This window comes from Dermacentor silvarum, chromosome 10 (assembly GCF_013339745.2).
Source record: "Dermacentor silvarum isolate Dsil-2018 chromosome 10, BIME_Dsil_1.4, whole genome shotgun sequence".
Classification (NCBI taxonomy): Eukaryota; Metazoa; Arthropoda; class Arachnida; order Ixodida; family Ixodidae; genus Dermacentor; species Dermacentor silvarum.
In genome coordinates this window covers 43,862,173-43,869,303 of record NC_051163.1, presented here as the reverse complement: position 1 = coordinate 43,869,303, position 7,131 = coordinate 43,862,173, and the positions used below count along the sequence as shown (strand labels likewise).

General features: G+C 46.4%; 1 long non-coding RNA gene across 1 annotated transcript; it reads left to right on the top strand.

Moving 5' to 3' along the window:
* The first annotated feature begins 3,604 nt into the window (after nt 1-3,604).
* LOC125940779 (uncharacterized) lies at nt 3,605-6,404 on the top strand. The gene is made up of 3 exons (XR_007463987.1): nt 3,605-3,772; nt 4,859-6,103; nt 6,151-6,404. It is a non-coding gene; the product is annotated as an uncharacterized LOC125940779 (long non-coding RNA).
* Nucleotides 6,405-7,131: the final 727 nt, after the last annotated feature.

The window sequence follows — 7,131 nt, the reverse complement described above, 5'->3', positions numbered from 1 at the left end:
CCAAAAGTTCTTCACTGTTGCTTGCTTGAGCTTCAGCGGTTGCGATTCAGGCTGTTAACCTACTTTTCCGCTTCAAGCAGCAAGACTTACAGGGACTGCTGCTGGAACCTATGGCTTGCTGACACGTCGGATATCGAGGCATCTAAACCTTTATAGGTGCCCGTGGCAACTCCGAAGTCGGAGGATCCCGTGTTCCAGTACATATCGTCGGCTGCACTACGACGAGGTCCGACGACGACGTCATTAAAGCATGTGAAGCCGACTCCCTTCACGACACTTTCTACCGCATTCCGGCTACGGCCACGAATCACGTGACTTACAGGTAAGGTAAATCGTCCGGGTCACTCAGAACTGTGGGAGCGTAGCAGTGACTCGTTTTACGTGAACGAAACAGTGGGCATTGCGATAAAGAAAATACAAGCTATATCGTCAATTCGTGCGTCGCGATCGCACTATCTCATAACGCGACCAGTGAATTGACGAATTCGACATGGTGGCAAGGTAAGTGTATGCGTAGTAGCGACGCTTTCATGGAAGACTATATGTTTAGCATATGGTGGTTCATTAGTGGTTTATGGAGTTTAGCGCCATCTTCGTGAGGAGGGGCATCTCGGCGCAAAAAATAAATAAAAATAAAGCGGAAGTGATGCTATACCCGCATAAGAAGTGGCCATTCTTGTTACTGACGTGAATTGTTTTCTTCTTTTTTAGGCTTGGGATTAGGGCGCCATTCTTAAATATCCTGAAGTCCGTGTGTACCAGGCATTAAAAAAATCAGAATGGGCGCTTTAAGTTGTTACCGGCTTTTATTGCGATAGCAATTATTTGGACACTCCAAGTGCATTTTTGCCGTCGCCATCGTCGTCGCCATCGTCGTTGCCGTGAGGTTCCGTATAAAGTTCAACGGCGATAAAAACGTCGCCGCGTGCCCTACGCGGCGTGTGCGAGTGAAAGCGTGCGAGGGTGAGCCAGCAACCGCAGCCTAATGTTGCGCACGCGAGAGAGGAAGGCGGCGGGAAGCGCGCACGGTCTTCGTTCGCGCGCGAAGCACGGGGAGGAGGCGACGGACACGGTGGGGTTGCGTTCTGCTCTTGCGGCTGCTTCTCAGGAGCTGCCGCGTGGGCGCCGTATCTTGAAAGCGATCTAGCGATGTGGAACGAAGTGGGCGCCCGCGAGGGCCTCATCTTGAAAGCGATCTGCGATGGGTACAAAATGGATGCGCAGAGTGCCTGTAGCTTCGTATGCGCTGTGCTTTCGACGTTTAGTCCGCGTTGAAACGAAAGCCAGCGCGAAGATCAATTTGCTCGCTGCTGCTGGCGCGCTGTCTCACTCCAGCGTTTTGCCGTGTTTCCGCGGTCATCGAGCGAGATGTGTTCCTGTTTACCTGTGCGCGCGTGACACCGTGCTTTGTTTATTTAGTTACTAAGTGAACATTTACAACTTTATACTGCCGATAAAACTGCTATCCTTACTTCGTATAGCTTGTCTACTAATTTGATATCGCAATAGATGCTTTACCTTTCGGTCGAAACTGCGACTTTTTTTTTTTAGATCTAAAATCAGTTACCAAATGTGGACTCATGTCTAGTGGCAAGTCAATGAAATTTGGGTGTGCTGCCGTTTCGCCTTGGTTTTGTATCGACAATTAGTACTTTACGTGTTAGTAACCATGGCATTATTTGGGCTTTTTCATTGACATTTCTTCCACAGTCGGCTAAGCACGCCCGGCCCCGCACCACATGTTCTTGCATTATTTCATTATTTCTCAGGTATGTAGAGGACTCTAAAGTGGGAAGTCATGCTCCACATTCCTGGTGAGTTCGCGTTGGAACAACAGTATTTAGAGTTATGCCCGAATTTCTGATAGCAGTTGTTATATATTGACTCAAAAGCATAAAACAAGAATTGTAATTTGTGGGATACAGTACGCATCAACTGTGGCAACGAAAAAAAAAACATTTACATCAGCACCATGCGCTCTTTAAAACCTTGCGCATACCAATCACATAGCGCGATCAACTTATTGATGCTCAAGTGCCTCAACACTCGATATGTCAAAGTACTTCGGCCCCTTCAGAAGTCTGTCGAGGTTCACCGCAGTGCAGCTGCGGATTTCAAAGGCCAGCGTTTAAAAAATAAAATTATATTTTAGAAGGTCGCTCAAATTCCAACGAAATTCGGTTAGCAACGTTTAGAGGGCACGCCCTTTTATTACCATGCGTAATTAAAACACTTGACTGTAACGTATTTGCTGTGTTATAGCAGATATTTGATTAGGATTAAACGGCTGTTATAAGGCAGCAGGAAAGTCATGAATAAGTGCCGAATATAAACGTGTATAAGAGCACAATCTTGCAGTTTCGAAGAACTTCGAAGAACGTCACAAATGCAGTCCGAATCTTTATGACACCAAGTTTCTGGCACGTTCCGGAGATGGACTCGAAAGGGAGATGTTCGAAGCTTTTTACACTGCGAGTGCCGAGGGCACGTGAATTAGCTGCCCGTCAGTGGCACTTGCCGACAAACAGATTGCCTATTTGATGTGATAGGGAGTTTATGACGTCACGGTGGTGCAATTCATTTTCATGTATATAACCCTTGTTTCTTCAAATAAAATTTTACTTGGAAGTTAGCGCCTGTCTGTTGTACCTGTCTTCTTTTCGTCGTCGTCTCTTTTGCGCTGTTTTTTTCTACAAGTCGAAGAACATAAAACGTTTTATATCCAGCCGTTCTTTTAGAATTGCAGGAAGCTCGCATGCGCACGAATCTTGTCGTGGATATAACTTTGAAAACTTATCTGGCGTTATGAATATCGCGCGACCTCGAAAGCTAATTGCGCCCGAAAGCTTTGCAGTGCAAAATGATAAGGCGGCGGTGACAAATCAGTCAGTCAATCAATAAATCGTACAGCCATTCAATCAACCAACCAATAAATAAGCAAATCAATCCAATAAAATCAATCAATCAATGATAAGAAGCGTGTCCTGATGAAGAGGGAAAATACGAATCATACAACAAATTAACCAACTTTTTACAAGCAAACTGAAGTTTTGCTCGTGGGAAAGCTTGACGTACCCGTTGGGTACATCAGGTGCTCCTATGGTTCGAGTCCGTTGATCGCAGCAGGCGCACAAGGACTGCTGAAGCCGACACTTCTCCGGTGCTGCTTAATCATTCGCGTGCAAACTTTTCGCGGTCCACGTTGACTCGCGATGTAACAGACTTCGGACACACCGTCCTCGGCAAGCGTAAAACTCGTGCCTCCGGAATTCAGAAATCGCACCGAGGAGCAAAACACTAAAGCATTTGAGGGGGGCATATCGTAGTAGACGAACTTTACGAGCACGCTTCTTTTTTTCCGCAGCGGCGTAAGTGAACGCCCCCTTTTTCTTTCATAGACGCGAACAAAACGATATATGGTAATAATCCTGAAATAAAAGGCAATTGAATGTTCTGTAGCGCTCCCCTTAGCCCACACACACACGCATATATATATATATATATATATATATATATATATATATATATATATATATATATATATATATATATATGCATGGGCTGGTGCCGACTGCGGTAACGACGACGGCAGCTCCGCGCGCTATGGCCCTGTGGCGCCTATGGCCGCCAGATTGACACCGGCTATCGATTCCCCACACTATTCGCAAAGGAACGAACGTCGCAGCTCGTCGTACCGATAAGCAGCCCCTCGGAAAGAAAAGATTATGCAGTGTGTACGAGCAAGAGGGGGCGCGGGGGTGTTGCTGCAAGTGTATGTGCACGGCTCACTGGGTCACCACATTTCTTTTAAGGGAAGTTTAGCTTCTTATGGAGTAGCGAAGCTGTTCATTTCGAGCATTTGCATAAAAGATTTCAGTTGCGAGAAATTAAGCCGCACACTTTAAAGGGTTGCCAGCGCAGGACTCACCTGTTTTGAAACTTCGCGCGCTTATGACGCTTTCGGGAACGTGTTTAACAAATTTCTTGGCAAAAGCTGTGCGTAACGAGCGCGCATTTCACTTAATGTTACCATGTACATCAAACATAAGTCTAGTACAGCTAGTTGAATTCTATCGCGTTCATAAAACACGTTTGTAACTCTCTGGAGTACTTGAATAAGTAATTTGCTACAAGGGCGTACTTTACCCACTCACTTTGAAATTTACAAGGGCCTTCGCTTAATTAATCGAGGACACCGAGGAAACCGACTACGTGCCTCGTACTGAGCACTAAAATGCGGTAAAAACGAGGTTTAGTAAGTACTTGCAATGGTTATGATTCAGCCCGGATTCCTCACTGGTTAGCATTCCTACCTTTTTTTTTTTTTTATCGCACCCTGTCTTTGTTATAATTTAGCAACAAGTGTAAAAGTGTTGCCAGGCATAGAATCCTTCCTGAACACTGGAAGACATTACTGATAATGGCCGTAGGACGTTTTCAAGCAATAGCTCAGCTAATGTCTTTAGATAAGCCGTAATTGATGTACACGCATTTAAATTCGCGTGCGCATTAACCTTGATCTTCTATCTAGTTTCACTAACTCCAATCTCAGCAGCCGCCATAGTATCTCAGGACAGCGGGCAAATTTCTCGCCGTTGGTATCGCAGCAATTATCTCGGAGTGACATACACTGTAACGCAGTAACAATATTTGATTTTATTATGATAATTTCTATTACACAATGTATTTCCAGAAATGCATTGTGTGCTTTCTGCAAAAACGATAGCATCATTGCCACTTTCTGGAGCACGGAACACCTGGATGACCGTAACGTCTCGGCGATCCTTCCCGACATTGTGCTTAACCAGCCCGCGTGCCCTGTCAGCGGGCCTGCGCCAATGACCTTCCAAAAGACCAGTGGGGAGATATGGGCTTGTCGGTACCTAATTATGAAACCCTTTCGATGTAGCTCAACTTGCACATGGACGCAAAGGGAGAACAAGCCATACACAAAGCGCTAACTTCTAGGTAGCTGAAGCAGAATTCGAAATATTCAAGGCTTATTCGCGCTGGCCACAGACCACGATGACCTGAACTGCCCCGTGTTCGAGAGCGTCTATTGTGAAATCTGGAAGGCGGCTAACCTCTCGCGTTTGTCGCGCATCTCACCAGTGTCCTTGAGCAACGAACTCACCGTGGAAACAGACGGTTTGCATGACCATAATTTCCCAGCCATGTTCAATCCCGTGGTAAGAACGCGTACGTGCGACTTCGGGTATGAAGGCCGCGGCGACATGAAATGCGCGTGCGACCTTTAAGAAATGTTTCACGATTCCGATGGAGATCCAGGGGAGATTTCTGCTACTCTACCGTAAAAGGCGATCGATGATCGTTAACTGCCTCGGCGTTACGGAATGATAGACCAGGTTACAGTGAATTGCGCGTCACTTTCGGTATGCCGCCTCAGGCTCAATTGCGTCGTCGTCGGAGCATACAAGCAGTCGCGAATCTTTTCGTCAAAGTGCACACTTCTCTGCGTCATGCTGATATTGACTCAGGGTCTGAAGTTGGCGAGGACATTTTTGCACTATCCGACCGTCGTCTGCATGGCAGTCGCCGTTCTAGCATGGTTCGACTGTCTGCCAGCCTTCTGTTCAGCCTACGGGTGGTCTTCGACATCGGAAGAAGTCTCACAGCCCCCCTCAAGCTCTCGTCGACTCGTGAAAGTGTTCCGGTCAATAGCAGCCTCTACTGCTGGACATTTCTGCGTCCTCATAAATGATCATCGGCCTAGTAATCTCAATTGCGAGAAGAAGGCCTCTCACATCGATATGCAATTACTCCAATCTCACGAGAGTTAATTCAATCCTATGCGAGCAAATTTCTTCATCAAATCACACTACCTAATCCGCTGTTGCTTTTACCGCAAATTTTCTTTCCCCTTTGACTCCTGTTTATTTGACATTATAGAATATTGGTTATATGCTTGATGCACTACGTACACAACCTAACGAGCTTCCGTTCTACCTAGTAATCACAAATACCATATCATGAGCGCCCGCTGGCTCTCTCATTCATATCGTGGTCCTCCTTTCTTTCAACACTTCACCTATCGTTTTTTTTTTTTTTCTATCGAACGTTGCATAGTCATTTACGTCTCAGGGTCTTTGTTATCGCTAAAGTTTCAGCGCAAGAGGTTAGTGCTGAAAGGATGCACCTGTGGTATACTTTAGTTTTCAACGATATCTGCACGCTGCAGCTTCCACGTGGTGTGGATAATCCAATCATGTATTTATTGCAGCGAAACTTACCATGCATGCATGGCCACAATAAAAACTTATCCCCACGCAATCGTCTCGTTCCTGCGTCCTCAACTGCGACTCTGATGCAGTGGCAGCAATCGTTGTCACTGTAAAGAAGGGCCATACGTGTTCACACACTATAAACAACGCCTCCCCCCGCCCCGCTCCAAGGATTCACGGCGAAACCAGACGGTCCGATCATCTAGAAGCCCCTGCAAGATAGCTACTATACCATGGCAAACAACCAGAAGTGTTTGGAGAACTTGACAGGATGAGCTCTGGACCATGAGCTGCTTCGCGTAATTGCCGCTAATCCTCGCGCTCCCCCTTTCACTGAAGCAATGAAATCATTCGCACATTCATTCGTTCATTAACTTACTGATTTGTTCGCTCATTGCCTAGGAAAGACATGGTATTTCCGCGGCAGTACAACCACCTTCATCGGGCACATGTCCCAGAGAACCATGGTTAGTTACAAACGTTGAACGCCGAGCCGGAAATACTTTCCGTGAACACTGTAATGAAGTGAGTGCAAGCCAATTCAGCGTAATGTTCACCGGCACTGGCACTATAGGGTAGCGTTCTTTTTCGAAATCGTAGTATCGCGCCTAGGGTAGGTGTGCCCGGCAAACTTTAATTGTACACTGTTGTCAGGTTTAGAGAGATAAAGAGAATAAGTAGAGAACAACGCATAGGCTAAGTAAGGCCGTGCCGTGTTTACTATTGCACACTCGTATTGAAAGCCGGAAAAGTCGGCCCAGCACGTGGTCATGTAAGGTAAGTTTTAGCGTCATTCACCGCCGTGCTGAGCGCGCCCCCATGCGGAGACAATGGCCTCGACAGCGACGTGCGACTGCCACGCTAGAACGTTGCAACGAAGACGATAAAT